Source organism: Lithobates pipiens, unplaced genomic scaffold (assembly GCF_037356315.1).
Source record: "Lithobates pipiens isolate NorthernLeopardFrog02 unplaced genomic scaffold, aLitPip1_a1.2 Scaffold_18, whole genome shotgun sequence".
NCBI lineage: Eukaryota > Metazoa > Chordata > Amphibia > Anura > Ranidae > Lithobates > Lithobates pipiens.
In genome coordinates, this window is record NW_027507758.1 from 579,102,369 (window position 1) to 579,121,748 (window position 19,380).

Sequence of the window (19,380 nt, forward strand, 5' to 3'; positions counted from 1 at the left end):
CCACATTAGCAACAACTTCTGCTGTCATTGGCCTTTGTGGCCGTAAGACACAAATTGAAATTCCAAGATGAAATCTGCAATGAGCCTCTAAAGAAGGTCCCACCGAGATTCGAACTTGGATTGCTGGATTCAAAGTGCAGAGTGCTAACCATTACACCATGGAACCTTTGGGGCATGCTCAACTGCTCTCTATTTTGCTGGATACATATGTCCGTAGGTTAAGCCCCCTATCCCTTTAACTCCATTACATTTGAATCTTAAAAGAACTTAACCTGAGACCAACTCCAGAACATGTTGCATACCAGGGGGAGAGAAAAGGTCAAAAAGACCTCTCCAAGTCAAAACTAATGTATCTGCTGCAGGTTTGCCTGGTAGTGGCCTTTAGGAGATAACAAATGATCTGTGATTAGCACATCTGGGTGGCTGGCTACGCTCACTATTTTCACAACCAGCCACGTTAGCAACAACTTCTGCTGTCACTGGCCTTTGTGGCCGTAAGACACAAATTGAAATTCCAAGATGAAATCTGCAATGAGCCTCTAAAGAAGGTCCCACCGAGGTTCGAACTCGGATCGCTGGATTCAAAGTCCAGAGTGCTAACCATTACACCATGGAACCCTTGGGGCATGCTCAACTGCTCTCTATTTTGCTGGATACATATGTCCGTAGGTTAAGCCCCCTATCCCTTTAACTCCATTAAAATGGAATCTTAAAAGAACTTAACCTGAGACCAACTCCAGAACATGTTGCATACCAGGGGGAGAGAAAAGGTCAAAAAGACCTCTCCAAGTCAAAACTAATGTATCTGCTGCAGGTTTGCCTGGTAGTGGCCTTTAGGAGATAAGAAATGATCTGTGATTAGCACATCTGGGTGGCTGGCTACGCTCACAATTTTCACAACTAGCCACATTAGCAACAACTTCTGCTGTCATTGGCCTTTGTGGCCGTAAGACACAAATTGAAATTCCAAGATGAAATCTGCAATGAGCCTCTAAGGAAGGTCCCACCGAGATTTGAACTCAGATCGCTGGATTCAAAGTCCAGAGTGCTAACCATTACACCATGGAACCCTTGGGGCGTGCTAAACTGCTCTCTATTTTGCTGGATACATATGTCCGTAGGTTAAGCCCCCTATCCCTTTAACTCCATTACATTTGAATCTTAAAAGAACTTAACCTGAGACCAACTCCAGAACATGTTGCATACCAGGGGGAGAGAAAAGGTCAAAAAGACCTCTCCAAGTCAAAACTAAGGTATCTGCTGCAGGTTTGCCTGGTAGTGGCCTTTAGGAGATAACAAATGATCTGTGATTAGCACATCTGGGTGGCTGGCTACGCTCACTATTTTCACAACCAGCCACGTTAGCAACAACTTCTGCTGTCACTGGCCTTTGCGGCCGTAAGAAACAAATTGAAAATCCAAGATGAAATCTGCAATGAGACTCTGATGAAGGTCCCACCGAGATTTGAACTCGGATCACTGGATTCAAAGTCCAGAGTGCTAACCATTACACCATGGAACCCTTGGGCATGCTCAAGCGCTCTCTATTTTGCTGTATACATATGTCCGTAGGTTAAGCCCCCTATCCCTTTAACTCCATTAAAATTGAATCTTAAAAGAACTTAACCTGAGACCAACTCCAGAACATGTTGCATACCACGGGGAGAGAAAAGGTCAAAAAGACCTCTCCAAGGCAAAACTAATGTATCTGCTGCAAGTTTGCCTGGTGGTGGGCTTTAGGAGAGAACAAATGATCTGTGATTAGCACACTGGGCTCGCTGGCCTACGCCTTTCAAAACTGCTGGCCCGAAGATGTATTCATGGCAGGACAAGAGTTCAGGAACTGTTTATGATGGAGGAGGTCCAGAGATGGTGCAGGCATAATTGGAGTTTCTGGAGTGAGTAATGGGAGAACAGGAAATCAAGGCCTTTGGGGCCAAAATGGGATGCTGGCAATCACTGTGGAAGAGTAGAGATGAGGCCTGTTGAGAACTTTGAAGATGCAAGAAACTGGGAGAAATAGATACACCAGTGTTAAATTCCACAGGTGGCGTGAAGCATCCATATCCTCTGAACTTGAAAACTTGTCTTTGGACAGAAAACTTTGACAAAGATGGAGTTGAGAGGAATGGCTAGAAGATGGATTTCCCTAATTGTCATGTTTTGCTAAATCTGAGCAAAAAAGACAACTTAGCTTCTTCCTCCTGTTCCTGGTAAAAGTACTTAGGGTTGCAGATATTCTTTTTAAATACAGATCTCTGTGTCATCAGTATGCTTTGGCAATTGGCTGGACCTGGGCAGCTGGCTACGCTCACAATTTTCACAACTAGCCACATTAGCAACAACTTCTGCTGTTATTGGCCTTTGTGGCTGTAAGACACAAATTGAAATTCCAAGATGAAATCTGCAATGAGCCTCTAAGGAAGGTCCCACCGAGATTTGAATTCGGATCGCTGGATTCAAAGTCCAGAGTGCTAACCATTACACCATGGAACCCTTGGGGCATGCTCAACTGCTCTCTATTTTGCTGGATACATATGTCCGTAGGTTAAGCCCCCTATCCCTTTAACTCCATTACATTTGAATCTTAAAAGAACTTAACCTGAGACCAACTCCAGAACATGTTGCATACCAGGGGGAGAGAAAAGGTCAAAAAGACCTCTCCAAGTCAAAACTAATGTATCTGCTGCAGGTTTGCCTGGTAGTGGCCTTTAGGAGATAACAAATGATCTGTGATTAGCACATCTGGGTGGCTGGCTACGCTCACTATTTTCACAACCAGCCACGTTAGCAACAACTTCTGCTGTCACTGGCCTTTGCGGCCGTAAGAAACAAATTGAAATTCCAAGATGAAATCTGCAATGAGACTCTGATGAAGGTCCCACCGAGATTTGAACTCGGATCACTGGATTCAAAGTCCAGAGTGCTAACCATTACACCATGGAACCCTTGGGCATGCTCAACCTCTCTCTAATTTGCTGTATACATATGTCCGTAGGTTAAGCCCCCTATCCCTTTAACTCCATTAAAATTGAATCTTAAAAGAACTTAACCTGAGACCAACTCCAGAACATGTTGCATGCCACGGGGAGAGAAAAGGTCAAAAAGACCTCTCCAAGGCAAAACTAATGTATCTGCTGCAAGTTTGCCTGGTGGTGGGCTTTAGGAGAGAACAAATGATCTGTGATTAGCACACTGGGCTCGCTGGCCTACGCCTTTCAAAACTGCTGGCCCGCAGATGTATTCTTTGCAGGACAAGAATTCAGGAACTGTTTATGATGGAGGAGGTCCAGAGATGGTGCAAGCATAATTGGAGTTTCTGGAGTGAGTAATGGGAGAACAGGAAATCAAGGCCTTTGGGGCCAAAATGGGATGCTGGCAATCACTGTGGAAGAGTAGAGATGAGGCCTGTTGAGAACTTTGAAGATGCAAGAAACTGGGAGAAATAGATACACCAGTGTTAAATTCCACAGGTGGCGTGAAGCATCCATATCCTCTGAACTTGAAAACTTGTCTTTGGACAAAAAACTTTGACAAAGATGGAGTTGAGAGGAATGGCTATAAGATGAATTTCCCTAATTGTCATGTTTTGCTAAATCTGAGCAAAAAAGACAACTTAGCTTCTTCCTCCTGTTCCTGGTAAAAGTACTTAGGGTTGCAGATATTCTCTTTAAATACAGCTCTCTGTGTCATCAGTATGCTTTGGCAATTGGCTGGACCTGGGCAGCTGGCTACGCTCACAATTTTCACAACTAGCCACATTAGCAACAACTTCTGCTGTCATTGGCCTTAAGACACAAATTGAAATTCCAAGATGAAATCTGCAATGAGCCTCTAAGGAAGGTCCCACCGAGATTTGAACTCAGATCACTGGATTCAAAGTCCAGAGTACTAACCATTACACCATGGAACCCTTGGGGCGTGCTAAACTGCTCTCTATTTTGCTGGATACATATGTCCGTAGGTTAAGCCCCCTATCCCTTTAACTCCATTACATTTGAATCTTAAAAGAACTTAACCTGAGACCAACTCCAGAACATGTTGCATACCAGGGGGAGAGAAAAGGTCAAAAAGACCTCTCCAAGTCAAAACTAATGTATCTGCTGCAGGTTTGCCTGGTAGTGGCCTTTAGGAGATAACAAGTTAGAAGGCTGGCCCCAGGCTAGCCTGCATTTGTAGGAGGAGTTTGAGGGCTATATCTATCCCTCCTCCTCCTCCATCAGGTCCTCGTTGGTTGTTTCTGGGATAGGAGGTGGGGGGGTTGGCTCAGTTCACGTCACTTCCGCTGCCTGCATCTGTCATGGCGGCGTTCCTCTCTCTGGGCTCATGTCGGGCACTGGCTGGGAGACCGCCCGCCCACCTTCCTACCTTCCCGCCGGGGGTACTCGGCCACTGGTCTGCTCCCCTCCGTGCGGATCCGGCTCCACGTGGGGGCTGCCCGCCCCCTCCTCCCGTTGTTCATGTCGGGGGAGGGGGGTGTTTGGCCGCTCGTCCGCTCCTCTCCTCTCCTCAGGCTGATCCGGTGCCATGAGGGAGCTGCCCGCCGGGGGGAGGGGGGGTCGCGCTAGCCTGCCAGGTGGCTGCGGGGGAGCTGTTTCTCCTGCCAGCCTCCTTCTCCCGGTGTTCCGCCGGGGGGAGGGGGGAGGATGCGCTAGCCGCCGGGGGGGGGGGGGTTGGTCCGCCTGGTGGCTGCGGGGGAGCAGTGTCTCCCGCCTGCCTCCTTTCTGCTGGGGGAGGTCGCGTTATGCTAATTCTGGAAGTGACAAGTGTCATGTTTGGCTTTGTGTCACATTGCCAAGCCTCCCCTTTGTCCCCTGCTTGTGCCTCTCCCCAGTGGATCTTCATGTCATGTATCCCTTTGTCCCAGATATCTGTTAAACACTGTGAACAAGGTGAGCTTTACTGCGTATTGCTTGGAGTTGCCCTGCCCTAGACTCCTCCTTTTTAGCTGGATGCAGTGCTACTCCTGTGCCATTCCATTGCTTAGACATCCATGAGCCGTCAACGAAGGGAACAGGTTTTTGCTGTTCCGTATTTTTCATAACTACTAAAACTGTTAGGAAACTCTCCGTCATTTGTAGCAGCATTAGGCTTCACCATCATTAACAGTTCTCCAGAGAGTGCTGAGTACCCAATAGCCGCCCCCCCCGCCTGACCTCCACGTGGCGGGCCTCCCCCGCCTGAGCTCCACGTGGCGGGGTTCTCCCCCCGCCTGAACCCGGGGTTCTCCCCCCTGCCTGAGCTCCATGTGGCGGGGTTCTCCCCCCTGCCTGGGCTCCACGTGGCGGGGTTCTCCCCCCTGCCTGAGCTCCACGTGGCGGGGTTCTCCCCCCTGCCTGAGCTCCACGTGGCGGGGTTCTCCCCCCTGCCTGAGCTCCACGTGGCGGGGTTCTCCCCCCTGCCTGAGCTCCACGTGGCGGGGTTCTCCCCCCTGCCTGAGCTCCACGTGGCGGGGTTCTCTCCCCTGCCTGAGCTCCACGTGGCGGGGTTCTCCCCCCTGCCTGAGCTCCACGTGGCGGGGTTCTCCCCCCTGCCTGAGCTCCACGTGGCGGGGTTCTCCCCCCTGCCTGAGCTCCACGTGGCGGGGTTCTCCCCCCGCCTGAGCTCCACGTGGCGGGGTTCACCCCCCGCCTGGGCTCCACGTTCTATGTGCAATTTGCGTTCTTGGACAATTTGCAGTCTTGTGCAGGTTGCGTTCTTGTGCTATTTATATTCTCGTGCCATTCTTGTTCTCATGTTATTCCCGGTTTACTCATGCAATTTTACGTTCTTGTGCATTTATGGTTTTCTCATGCGTTACGGTCTCATGCATTTGCGGTCTTATGCGATTACGGTCGCGGGTCATTCACGTTCTCTTAGCGTTTACGTTCTTAAGCCAGTACGTTCTCATAGTGGTTACGTCTTCATGCAGTTGCGTTTCCATGCATTTGCATTTTCATGCAGTTATGTTCTCGTTTTCTTTTTTCGTTCTCATGCAGTTATGTTCTCGTTTCGGTTCATGTTCTCTTGTAGTCGTGTTCTCGTTTCACTTCCGTTCTCGTGTAGTTAGGTTCTCGTTTCGGTTACGGTTTCGTTAGTTTACGTTCTCGTTTCATTACGTTCTCATGCAGTTATGTTCTCGTTTCGGTTTATGTTCTCATGCACTCATGTTCTTGTTTCGGTTTATGTTCTCATGCAGTTATGTTCTCATTTCATTTTTACGTTCTCATGTAGTTAGGTTCTCGTTTCGTCATGTTTTCGGTTCGTTTCACGTTCTCGTTTCATTACGTTCTCATGCAGTCATGTTCTCGTTTCGGTTCATGTTCTCATGCAGTTATGTTCTTGTTTCCTTTCACGTTCTCATGAAGTCATGTTCTCGTTTCATTTTGCGTTCTCATGTAGTTAGGTTCTCGTTTCCTTTTACGTCCTCGTTTCGTTTACGTTCTCGTTTCGTTACGTTCTCATGCAGTCATGTTCTTGTTTCGTTTTACGTTCTCATGAAGTCATGTTCTCGTTTAGTTTTACGTTCTCGTGCAGTTACGTTCCCATTTAGTTTTACGTTCCCATTTAGTTTCACGTTCCCATTTAGTTTTACGTTCCCATTTAGTTTTACGTTCCCATTTCATTTACGTTCCCATTTCGTTTTACGTTCCCGTTTCGTTTTACGTTCTTATTTCGTTTTACGTTCTCATCCGATTTGTCGTTCTCATGCTTGTTTTTCACGCACGTTTCATACTCGTTTTTTACGGTTTCACTTGCAATTGCCGTTCTCATGCAATTCACAGGTTATGCATGGCGTGGTCCAGTCGCTGTGCGGTCCAGGCGCTGCTTTGTCCAGGCAGAGCAGGTCCAGCCTGTAGTCCTGTCATAGTTTGTGCTATCATAAGCAGTTTGTCAGCATAATCTGCGTTCATGTTTTAGCGTTTCTGTTCATTTTCTGTCATAGCGGTCATCTCCAGCATGTTCTGTCATAGCTTGACGGTGCCGTTCAGCCACGGCATTCACTATAGCCATTTCATCGTCCTTTCATGTCATCACGCTTTCAGTGTTCTTCGTACAGCTGGGTTAGTTAGCAGTGCCCACAGCTCATGATCTGTCACGTCTACAGTTCCATATGGGTCGAGGTTTTATTTTCTATGATTGTTCACCGCAATCTCCTCGCTCATATACCATTCATCTTTCGATGCATGTTCACTTCATTACGCTTATACATCCACCCGCCACGGTCTGTGGGTACTCTTGGCCTGGGGGGCTTTATGTTGCTACCTGTGTTTCTTTATGTTGCTACATTGCATTTCGTTCATAGTTTTCCTGTCTTTGCATTTCGGTGAGTACTCACATCCAGGATCTGTCATGTCTACGTACCTTTACGGGCTGAAGTTTCATTTTTAATTGTTTGTTGTCCACAATCTTCTTGCCCGTATTTCATATGTCATCCGATGCACACTCATTTCTTTACACTTGTACGTCTACCCACCACGGTCTGTGGGTTCGCTAGCTCGAGGGTTGTTTTGCTACCTGTCTCTGTTGTTTTGTCATAGCTTTTCATTTGTGTCATTCCTGTCGTAGAATTTCTATCAGCTAGGGCTTACATCCAGGGTCTGTCACGTCTACGGACCCATACAGGCTGAGGTTTCGTTTTTAATTGATTGCCGTCCCACAATCTTCTCGCCTGTATACCATACGTCATACGTGCACGTTCACTATTACCCACCACGGTCTGTGGGTACATCAGCCCTGAGTGTTCGTTTTTAATTACCTGTGTTAGCGCCGCAGGTTGCTCGGGCTCACTCATTAAATACACTAGTTTGTGTCATCATCAGGTTCACATTGCACGCGCTGTTGGTCTTGTCATTGCTGCACCACATCCTCATATTTGTTAGGTACGTAGGGGTGTTTCGTGTGTTGGTTTTCTGTTCTCTTTTCTATAGTTTGTGTTTCCTTAGTTCAGGGCATGCTGGGCGTTTCGGTAGTGGCCTTTTCTCTTTTATCCTCCACTGCTGCATAGGGGTTTCAGTGCATGGTAGCACCCCATCATAGGGGTGGGATTATATCAAACCTATAGCTGAGTTATCGCTGGTGTCCCCCTTTCCCGGCCTTAGCTGGGGGGGGGCAGGGCAGTACTTTAGGTGGTTATTCCCTATTTCTTCCCAACCTCTTCCATCCACCAGCGCAGTACATGTTTCACGGCATCATTTTTCAACCCAGATTCATACGGTATTTAATGTGCTCTCATCGTCCGTGCTACATTGTTAGACAGTATGGAGGGGTCCTTAGCTCGCTTGGCTAATGCACTAGTGCCAGCTGTGACCCCCGTCTCCTGCTCTTCTCAGGGCGTCGGCAGGTGATGGGGTTATCTTCACTGTGGCATGTGGGACTGGGGGACAAGCCTGGTCCTTAGGTGATCGGCCTGGCCTATGGTTCTTTATTCAGAGTTCTCCGTGGACGCCTACCTAGGGGGGGTAGGTTCGCAGGTCATGTCTCTGGCTTTTGCTGCATATGGCCTCTGCTTTTTTGGCCTCATCTGCCTATACTATCCAGTATCCTGCAGGTGACCAGCATTTCAGGCCCCCACAAACTCCTGTCATTCTGTCCTTTTTTGCAGCTCACCCTCTCAAGCTAGGTCATGGCGTATTCAGTTAGTCAGGGAAGCTCTTTTGGTACGGCTACTAGTGATCAGCCAGGATCCGTGGTGCATTAGATTCCTGTCTCCTGCCCATGGCACGGTTGCCATTTAAGTGTGCTTGGCACTTTTTCTTCACGTACGTTTCCCCATTAATTAGAATAGATGGTCACCAGGGGTTGGTGGTCTTACCATAACACGGTACAGTGTCGGTTCCAAGCACGGATCCTCCGCTGCATTATTCCCCTGGTCAGCTCTTTCTTCCTTTTGCCCCATGCGTCCTCTCACCATGTCAGTTCATTCTCATGTCCAGGTTTCTTGCCAATCTAGCTCATATCCTTTACCCCTTTCTGGGTATTCATCTGTATCAGAGGTTACTTGGTAGGTCCCATCAGGACTGGTGGTTGTTGCTGGCCTTTAATTGCAGCTTCACATCACACCTACTTTGTGTCTCTTTTTGCCCTCTTTTAGGCATACTGACCAGACTGGCCAAGGCACACCTCAGGTCTTAGTAGTTAGGACTATCGCATTTCAAGTGAAGACTCTGACTACAAGTTAGAAGGCTGGCCGCAGGCTAGCCTGCATTTGTGGGAGGAGTTTGAGGGCTATATATATCCCTCCTCCTCCTCCATCAGGTCCTCGTTGGTTGTTTCTGGGATCCCACCCACCCGTTCCCCCTTTTTTCATTATTTCATTTACATTTCATACTTTTTCATTCAGGGTATGCCCTCTTTTAGGCATACTGACCAGACTGGCCAAGGCACACCTCAGGTCTTAGTAGTTAGGACTATCGCATTTCAAGTGAAGACTCTGACTACAAATGATCTGTGATTAGCACATCTGGGTGGCTGGCTACGCTCACTATTTTCACAACCAGCCACGTTAGCAACAACTTCTGCTGTCACTGGCCTTTGCGGCCGTAAGAAACAAATTGAAATTCCAAGATGAATTCTGCAATGAGACTCTGATGAAGGTCCCACCAAGATTTGAACTCGGATCACTGGATTCAAAGTCCAGAGTGCTAACCATTAGACCATGGAACCCTTGGGCATGCTCAACCGCTCTCTATTTTGCTGTATACATATGTCCGTAGGTTAAGCCCCCTATCCCTTTAACTCCATTAAAATTGAATCTTAAAAGAACTTAACCTGAGACCAACTCCAGAACATGTTGCATACCACGGGGAGAGAAAAGGTCAAAAAGACCTCTCCAAGGCAAAACTAATGTATCTGCTGCAAGTTTGCCTGGTGGTGGGCTTTAGGAGAGAACAAATGATCTGTGATTAGCACACTGGGCTCGCTGGCCTACGCCTTTCAAAACTGCTGGCCCGCAGATGTATTCTTTGCAGGACAAGAGTTCAGGAACTGTTTATGATGGAGGAGGTCCAGAGATGGTGCAAGCATAATTGGAGTTTCTGGAGTGAGTAATGGGAGAACAGGAAATCAAGGCCTTTGGGGCCAAAATGGGATGCTGGCAATCACTGTGGAAGAGTAGAGATGAGGCCTGTTGAGAACTTTGAAGATGCAAGAAACTGGGAGAAATAGATACACCAGTGTTAAATTCCACAGGTGGCGTGAAGCATCCATATCCTCTGAACTTGAAAACTTGTCTTTGGACAGAAAACTTTGACAAAGATGGAGTTGAGAGGAATGGCTATAAGATGAATTTCCCTAATTGTCATGTTTTGCTAAATCTGAGCAAAAAAGACAACTTAGCTTCTTCCTCCTGTTCCTGGTAAAAGTACTTAGGGTTGCAGATATTCTCTTTAAATACAGCTCTCTGTGTCATCAGTATGCTTTGGCAATTGGCTGGACCTGGGCAGCTGGCTACACTCACAATTTTAACAACTAGCCACATTAGCAACAACTTCTGCTGTCATTGGCCTTAAGACACAAATTGAAATTCCAAGATGAAATCTGCAATGAGCCTCTAAAGAAGGTCCCACTGAGATTCGAACTCGGATCGCTGGATTCAAAGACCAGAGTGCTAACCATTACACCATGGAACCCTTGGGGCATGCTCAACTGCTCTCTATTTTGCTGGATACATATGTCCGTAGGTTAAGCCCCCTATCCCTTTAACTCCATTAAAATTGAATCTTAAAAGAACTTAACCTGATACCAACTCCAGAACATGTTGCATACCAGGGGGAGAGAAAAGGTCAAAAAGACCTCTCCAAGGCAAAACTGATGTATCTGCTGCAGGTTTGCCTGGTAGTGGCCTATAGGAGATAACAAATGATCTGTGATTAGCACATCTGGGTGGCTGGCTACGCTCACTATTTTCACAACCAGCCACGTTAGCAAAAACTTCTGCTGTCATTGGCCTTTGTGGCCGTAAGAAACAAATTAAAATTCCAAGATGAAATCAGCAATGAGACTCTGATGAAGGTCCCACCGAGATTTGAACTCGGATCGCTGGATTCAAAATCCAGAGAGCTAACAATTACACCATGGAACCCTTGGGCATGTTCAACCGCTCTCTATTTTGCTGTATACATATGTCCGTAGGTTAAGCCCCCTATCCCTTTAACTCCATTACATTTGAATCTTAAAAGAACTTAACCTGAGACCAACTCCAGAACATGTTGCATACCAGGGGGAGAGAAAAGGTCAAAAAGACCTCTCCAAGTCAAAACTAATGTATCTGCTGCAGGTTTGCCTGGTAGTGGCCTTTAGGAGATAACAAATGATCTGTGATTAGCACATCTGGGTGGCTGGCTACGCTCACTATTTTCACAACCAGCCACGTTAGCAACAACTTCTGCTGTCACTGGCCTTTGTGGCCGTAAGAAACAAATTGAAATTCCAAGATGAAATCTGCAATGAGACTCTAAGGAAGGTCCCACTGAGGTTTGAACTCGCATCGCTGGATTCAAAGTCCAGAGTGCTAACCATTACACCATGGAACCCTTGGGGCAGACTCAACTGCTCTCTATTTTGCTGGATACATATGTCCGTAGGTTAAGCCCCCTATCCCTTTAACTCCATTAAAATTGAATCTTAAAAGCACTTAACCTGATACCAACTCCAGAACATGTTGCATACCAGGGGGAGAGAAAAGGTCAAAAAGACCTCTCCAAGGCAAAACTAATGTATCTGCTGCAAGTTTGCCTGGTGGTGGGCTTTAGGAGAGAACAAATGATCTGTGATTAGCACACTGGGCTCGCTGTCCTACGCCTTTCAAAACTGCTGGCCCGCAGATGTATTCTTTGCAGGACAAGAGTTCAGGAACTGTTTATGATGGAGGAGGTCCAGAGATGGTGCAAGCATAATTGGAGTTTCTGGAGTGAGTAATGGGAGAACAGGAAATCAAGGCCTTTGGGGCCAAAATGGGATGCTGGCAATCACTGTGGAAGAGTAGAGATGAGGCCTGTTGAGAACTTTGAAGATGCAAGAAACTGGGAGAAATAGATACACCAGTGTTAAATTCCACAGGTGGCGTGAAGCATCCATATCCTCTGAACTTGAAAACTTGTCTTTGGACAGAAAACTTTGACAAAGATGGAGTTGAGAGGAATGGCTATAAGATGAATTTCCCTAATTATCATGTTTTGCTAAATCTGAGCAAAAAAGACAACTTAGCTTCTTCCTCCTGTTCCTGGTAAAAGTACTTAGGGTTGCAGATATTCTCTTTAAATACAGCTCTCTGCGTCATCAGTATGCTTTGGCAATTGGCTGGACCTTGGCAGCTGGCTACGCTCACAATTTTCACAACTAGCCACATTAGCAACAACTTCTGCTGTCATTGGCCTTTGTGGCCGTAAGACACAAATTGAAATTCCAAGATGAAATCTGCAATGAGCCTCTAAAGAAGGTCCCACTGAGATTCGAACTCGGATCGCTGGATTCAAAGACCAGAGTGCTAACCATTACACCATGGAAACCTTGGGGCAGGCTCAACTGCTCTCTATTTTGCTGGATACATATGTCCGTAGGTTAAGCCCCCTATCCCTTTAACTCCATTACATTTGAATCTTAAAAGAACTTAACCTGAGACCAACTCCAGAACATGTTGCATACCAGGGGGAGAGAAAAGGTCAAAAAGACCTCTCCAAGTCAAAACTAATGTATCTGCTGCAGGTTTGCCTGGTAGTGGCCTTTAGGAGATAACAAATTATCTGTGATTAGCACATCCGGGCTCGCTGGCTACGCTCACTATTTTCACAACCAGCCACGTTAGCAACAACTTCTGCTGTCACCGGCCGTAAGACACAAATTGAAATTCCAAGACGAAATCTGCAATGAGCCTCTAAGGAAGGTCCCACCGAGATTCGAACTCGGATCGCTGGATTCAAAGTGCAGAGTGCTAACCATTACACCATGGAACCCTTTGACATGCTCAACTGCTCTCTATTTTGCTGTATACATATGTCCGTAGGTTAAGCCCCCTATCCCTTTAACTCCATTAAAATTGAATCTTAAAAGAACTTAACCTGAGACCAACTCCAGAACATGTTGCATACCACGGGGAGTGAAAAGGTCAAAAAGACCTCTCCAAGGCAAAACTAATGTACCTGCTGCAAGTTTGCCTGGTGGTGGGCTTTAGGAGAGAACAAATGATCTGTGATTAGCACACTGGGCTCGCTGGCCTACGCCTTTCAAAACTGCTGGCCCGCAGATGTATTCTTTGCAGGACAAGAGTTCAGGAACTGTTTATGATGGAGGAGGTCCAGAGATGGTGCAAGCATAATTGGAGTTTCTGGAGTGAGTAATGGGAGAACAGGAAATCAAGGCCTTTGGGGCCAAAATGGGATGCTGGCAATCATTGTGGAAGAGTAGAGATGAGGCCTGTTGAGAACTTTGAAGATGCAAGAAACAGGGAGAAATAGTTACACCAGTGTTAAATTCCACAGGTGGCGTGAAGCATCCATATCCTCTGAACTTGAAAACTTGTCTTTGGACAGAAAACTTTGACAAAGATGGAGTTGAGAGGAATGGCTATAAGATGAATTTCCCTAGTTGTCATGTTTTGCTAAATCTGAGCAAAAAAGACAACTTAGCTTCTTCCTCCTGTTCCTGGTTAAAGTACTTAGGGTTGCAGATATTCTCTTTAAATACAGCTCTCTGTGTCATCAGTATGCTTTGGCAATTGGCTGGACCTGGGCAGCTGGCTACGCTCACAATTTTCACAACTAGCCACATTAGCAACAACTTCTGCTGTCATTGGCCTTTGTGGCCGTAAGACACAAATTGAAATTCCAAGATGAAATCTGCAATGAGCCTCTAAAGAAGGTCGCACTGAGATTCAAACTCGGATCGTTGGATTCAAAGTCCAGAGTGCTAACCATTACACCATGGAGCCCTTGTGGGTTGCTCGACTGCTCTCTATTTTGCTGGATACATATGTCCATAGGTTAAGCCCCCTATCCCTTTAACTCCATTAAAATTGAATCTTAAAAGAACTTAACCTGATACCAACTCCAGAACATGTTGCATACCAGGGGGAGAGAAAAGGTCAAAAAGACCTCTCCAAGGCAAAACTAATGTATCTGCTGCAAGTTTGCCTGGTGGTGGGCTTTAGGAGAGAACAAATGATCTGTGATTAGCACACTGGGCTCGCTGGCCTACGCCTTTCAAAACTGCTGGCCCGCAGATGTATTCTTTGCAGGACAAGAGTTCAGGAACTGTTTATGATGGAGGAGGTCCAGAGATGGTGCAAGCATAATTGGAGTTTCTGGAGTGAGTAATGGGAGAACAGGAAATCAAGGCCTTTGGGGCCAAAATGGGATGCTGGCAATCACTGTGGAAGAGTAGAGATGAGGCCTGTTGAGAACTTTGAAGATGCGAGAAACTGGGAGAAATAGATACACCAGTGTTAAATTCCACAGGTGGCGTGAAGCATCCATATCCTCTGAACTTGAAAACTTGTCTTTGGACAGAAAACTTTGACAAAGATGGAGTTGAGAGGAATGGCTATAAGATGAATTTCCCTAATTGTCATGTTTTGCTAAATCTGAGCAAAAAAGACAACTTAGCTTCTTCCTCCTGTTCCTGGTAAAAGTACTTAGGGTTGCAGATATTCTCTTTAAATACAGCTCTCTGTGTCATCAGTATGCTTTGGCAATTGGCTGGACCTGGGCAGCTGGCTACGCTCACAATTTTCACAACTAGCCACATTAGCAACAACTTCTGCTGTCATTGGCCTTTGTGGCCGTAAGACACAAATTGAAATTCCAAGATGAAATCTGCAATGAGCCTCTAAAGAAGGTCCCACCGTTATTCGAACTCGGATCGCTGGATTCAAAGTCCAGAGTGCTAACCATTACACCATGGAAACCTTGGGGCATGCTCAACTGCTCTCTATTTTGCTGTATACATATGTCCGTAGGTTAAGCCCCCTATCCCTTTAACTCCATTAAAATTGAATCTTAAAAGAACTTAACCTGAGACCAACTCCAGAACATGTTGCATACCACGGGGAGTGAAAAGGTCAAAAAGACCTCTCCAAGGCAAAACTAATGTATCTGCTGCAAGTTTGCCTGGTGGTGGGCTTTAGGAGAGAACAAATGATCTGTGATTAGCACACTGGGCTCGCTGGCCTACGCCTTTCAAAACTGCTGGCCCGCAGATGTATTCTTTGCAGGACAAGAGTTCAGGAACTGTTTATGATGGAGGAGGTCCAGAGATGGTGCAAGCATAATTGGAGTTTCTGGAGTGAGTAATGGGAGAACAGGAAATCAAGGCCTTTGGGGCCAAAATGGGATGCTGGCAATCACTGTGGAAGAGTAGAGATGAGGCCTGTTGAGAACTTTGAAGATGCGAGAAACTGGGAGAAATAGATACACCAGTGTTAAATTCCACAGGTGGCGTGAAGCATCCATATCCTCTGAACTTGAAAACTTGTCTTTGGACAGAAAACTTTGACAAAGATGGAGTTGAGAGGAATGGCTATAAGATGAATTTCCCTAATTGTCATGTTTTGCTAAATCTGAGCAAAAAAGACAACTTAGCTTCTTCCTCCTGTTCCTGGTAAAAGTACTTAGGGTTGCAGATATTCTCTTTAAATACAGCTCTCTGTGTCATCAGTATGCTTTGGCAATTGGCTGGACCTGGGCAGCTGGCTACGCTCACAATTTTCACAACTAGCCACATTAGCAACAACTTCTGCTGTCATTGGCCTTTGTGGCCGTAAAACACAAATTGAAATTCCAAGATGAAATCTGCAATGAGCCTCTAAAGAAGGTCCCACCACGATTCGAACTCTGATCGCTGGATTCAAAGTGCAGAGTACTAACCATTACACCATAGAACCCTTGGGGCATGCTCAACTGCTCTCTATTTTGCTGGATACATATGTCCGTAGGTTAAGCCCCCTATCCCTTTAACTCCATTACATTTGAATCTTAAAAGAACTTAACCTGAGACCAACTCCAGAACATGTTGCATAGAGAAAAGGTCAAAAAGACCTCTCCAAGTCAAAGCTAATGTATCTGCTGCAGGTTTGCCTGGTAGTGGCCTTTAGGAGATAACAAATGATCTGTGATTAGCACATCTGGGTGGCTGGCTACGCTCACTATTTTCACAACCAGCCACGTTAGCAACAACTTCTGCTGTCACCGGCCGTAAGACACAAATTGAAATTCCAAGACGAAATCTGCAATGAGCCTCTAAGGAAGGTCCCACCGAGATTCGAACTCGGATCGCTGGATTCAAAGCGCAGGATACATATGGCCGTAGGTTAAGCCCCCTATCCCTTTAACTCCATTACATTTGAATCTTAAAAGAACTTAACCTTAGACCAACTCCAGAACATGTTGCATACCAGGGGGAGAGAAAAGGTCAAAAAGACCTCTCCAAGTCAAAACTAATGTATCTGCTGCAGGTTTGCCTGGTAGTGGCCTTTAGGAGATAACAAATCATCTGTGATTAGCACATCTGGGTGGCTGGCTACGCTCACTATTTTCACAACCAGCCACGTTAGCAACAACTTCTGCTGTCACTGGCCTTTGTGGCCGTAAGAAACAAATTGAAATTCCAAGATGAAATCTGCAATGAGACTCTGATGAAGGTCCCACCAAGATTTGAACTCAGATCACTGGACTCAAAGTCCAGAGTGCTAACCATTACACCATGGAATCCTTGGGCATGCTCAACCGCTCTCTATTTTGCTGTATACATATGTCCGTAGGTTAAGCCCCCTATCCCTTTAACTCCATTAAAATTGAATCTTAAAAGAACTTAACCTGAGACCAACTCCAGAACATGTTGCATACCAGGGGGAGAGAAAAGGTCAAAAGGACCTCCCCAAGGCAAAACTAATGTATCTGCTGCAAGTTTGCCTGGTGGTGGGCTTTAGGAGAGAACAAATGATCTGTGATTAGCACACTGGGCTCGCTGGCCTACGCCTTTCAAAACTGCTGGCCCGCAGATGTATTCTTTGCAGGACAAGAGTTCAGGAACTGTTTATGATGGAGGAGGTCCAGAGATGGTGCAAGCATAATTGGAGTTTCTGGAGTGAGTAATGGGAGAACAGGAAATCAAGGCCTTTGGGGCCAAAATGGGATGCTGGCAATCACTGTGGAAGAGTAGAGATGAGGCCTGTTGAGAACTTTGAAGATGCAAGAAACTGGGAGAAATAGATACACCAGTGTTAAATTCCACAGGTGGCGTGAAGCATCCATATCCTCTGAACTTGAAAACTTGTCTTTGGACAGAAAACTTTGAATAAAGATGGAGTTGAGAGGAATGGCTAGAAGATGAATTTCCCTAATTGTCATGTTCTGCTAAATCTGAGCAACAAAGACAACTTAGCATCTTGCTCCTGGTAAAAGTACTTAGGGTTGCAGATATTCTCTTTAAATACAGCTCTCTGTGTCATCAGTAGGCCTTGGCAATCGGCTGGACCTGGGCAGCTGGCTACACTCACTATTTTCACAACCAGCCACATTAGCAACAACTTCTGCTGTCATTGGCCTTTGTAGCCGTAAGACACAAATTGAAATTCCAAGATGAAATCTGCAATGAGCCTCTAAAGAAGGTCTCATGGAGATTTGTACTCGGATCACTTTATTCAAAGTCCAGAGTGCTAACCATTACACTATGGAACCCTTGGGCGTGCTCAGCTGCTCTCTATTTTGCTGTATACATATGTCCATAGGTTAAGCCCCCTATCCCTTTAACTACAGGACAAGAGTTCAGGAACTGTTTATGATGGAGGAGGTCCAGAGATGGTGCAAGCATAATTGGAGTTTCTGGAGTGAGTAATGGGAGAACAGGAAATCAAGGCATTTGGGGCTAAAATGGGATGCTGGCAATCACTGTGGAGGAGCAGAGATGAGGCCTGTTGTGAACTTTGAAGATGCAAGAAACTAGGAGAAATAGATACACCAGTGTTAAATTCCACAGGTGGTGTGAAGCATCCATGTCCTCTGAACTTGAAAACTTGTCATTGGACAGAAAACTTTGACAAAGATGGTGTTGAGAGGAATGGCTATAAGATAAATTTCCCTAATTGTCATGTACTGCTAAATCTGAGCAACAAAGACAACTTAGCTTCTTCCTCCTGCTCCTGGTAAAAGTACTTAGGGTTTCAGATATTCTTTTTAAATACAGCTCTCTGTGTCATCAGTATGCTTTGGCAATTGGCTGGACCTGGGCAGCTGGCTACGCTCACAATTTTCACAACTAGCCACATTAGCAACAACTTCTGCTGTCATTGGCCTTTGTGGCCGTAAAACACAAATTGAAATTCCAAGATGAAATCTGCAATGAGACTCTAAAGAAGGTCGCACTGAGATTCAAACTCGGATCGTTGGATTCAAAGTCCAGAGTGCTAACCATTACTGGGAGGATGCGAGGGGGGTGTGGCCGGATGGAGGTGGGAGTGAGCGAGTGAGTGAGCTTGAGTGATGCCCGGGCTCCCTGCCTACTCCTTGAGTCCCGAAGAATGTGCGCCTCCGTTCCCCGACAGGACTGCGCTCTGAGATCGGAGCTTCCTTAAACATCTCCGCCTACCCCTCGTTCGCCGGAGACTATCGGAAATTGCCGAGAGCCGCCGAGACAGACCTCGTGGAGGTTCGTGCGCCCACGTGACTCCGGGAGCCGAGCGTCTCCTTCTCAGGTGATTCCGAGAGCCGAACGTCTCCCTCTCAGCGCTGCGGGGGATCGTATGGAAGAGGCTCCGAGACCAGCCTGTACTAAGACAGATTCGCCGACGAGACCCGGCTGAGTGGACCATCAGGGCTCGCCCAGCGGTAACCCTTCCCCCAGAGGCTTGAGGCACTACAAGGTACACCAAGGTATATTGGCTTTGGTAAATAGCTTAGGATAGCTGGCAGTCGGCCAGCAAGTGAACTGGATGGGACTTGCAAGCTTGTTAATATTTGCTAGCATAGCTGTATATGGGCGACCCCTGCATGGTTGGAGGGCCTGCATTTACCTTTTGCCTTTTGCCTTTTGCTTTTTTGCTCTTCTTTTGGAGCCGCTAGCTGGCAAGTGCTTAGCCCTATAAGATAACTGATGTAGGCTCTTGGTATGTGAGACTTTGATACAAATCCCTCTTGACCAGGCACTTACTAGCTGACAGCGGCTCCCCCCCGCCTAAAATTAGCTCCTATCTATGTTATAATAATACTGGTCTCCATTGGTCTACTGCCTTTTCCCTCCTTTCTTTTTTTTTTTTCTTTTTTTTTGAATATCACTATGCTTAGTAAAAGAGCTGCGGAGGACATGTCGCAGGGGGAGGGGAACCAAAAAACACGTGCAGCCAAGGAAAAATTAAGCCAAGCTTCAGCGGCTTCAAAACTTGAGCGCTTTGCACATGCGGCTTCTCCAGGC

The 19,380-nt window shown here is 46.4% G+C and overlaps 5 non-coding genes across 5 annotated transcripts; all 5 read right to left on the reverse strand.

Annotated features, from left to right (window-relative positions):
• Nucleotides 1–546: 546 nt before the first annotated feature.
• On the reverse strand, nucleotides 547–618 carry TRNAQ-UUG (transfer RNA glutamine (anticodon UUG)). Its single transcript has one exon. It is a non-coding gene; the product is annotated as a tRNA-Gln (tRNA).
• A 380-nt stretch (nucleotides 619–998) lies between these two features.
• Nucleotides 999–1,070, reverse strand: TRNAQ-UUG (transfer RNA glutamine (anticodon UUG)). Its single transcript has one exon. It is a non-coding gene; the product is annotated as a tRNA-Gln (tRNA).
• A 380-nt stretch (nucleotides 1,071–1,450) lies between these two features.
• On the reverse strand, nucleotides 1,451–1,522 carry TRNAQ-UUG (transfer RNA glutamine (anticodon UUG)). Its single transcript has one exon. It is a non-coding gene; the product is annotated as a tRNA-Gln (tRNA).
• A 1,354-nt stretch (nucleotides 1,523–2,876) lies between these two features.
• On the reverse strand, nucleotides 2,877–2,948 carry TRNAQ-UUG (transfer RNA glutamine (anticodon UUG)). Its single transcript has one exon. It is a non-coding gene; the product is annotated as a tRNA-Gln (tRNA).
• Nucleotides 2,949–3,841: 893 nt separating this feature from the next.
• Nucleotides 3,842–3,913, reverse strand: TRNAQ-UUG (transfer RNA glutamine (anticodon UUG)). Its single transcript has one exon. It is a non-coding gene; the product is annotated as a tRNA-Gln (tRNA).
• Nucleotides 3,914–19,380: the final 15,467 nt, after the last annotated feature.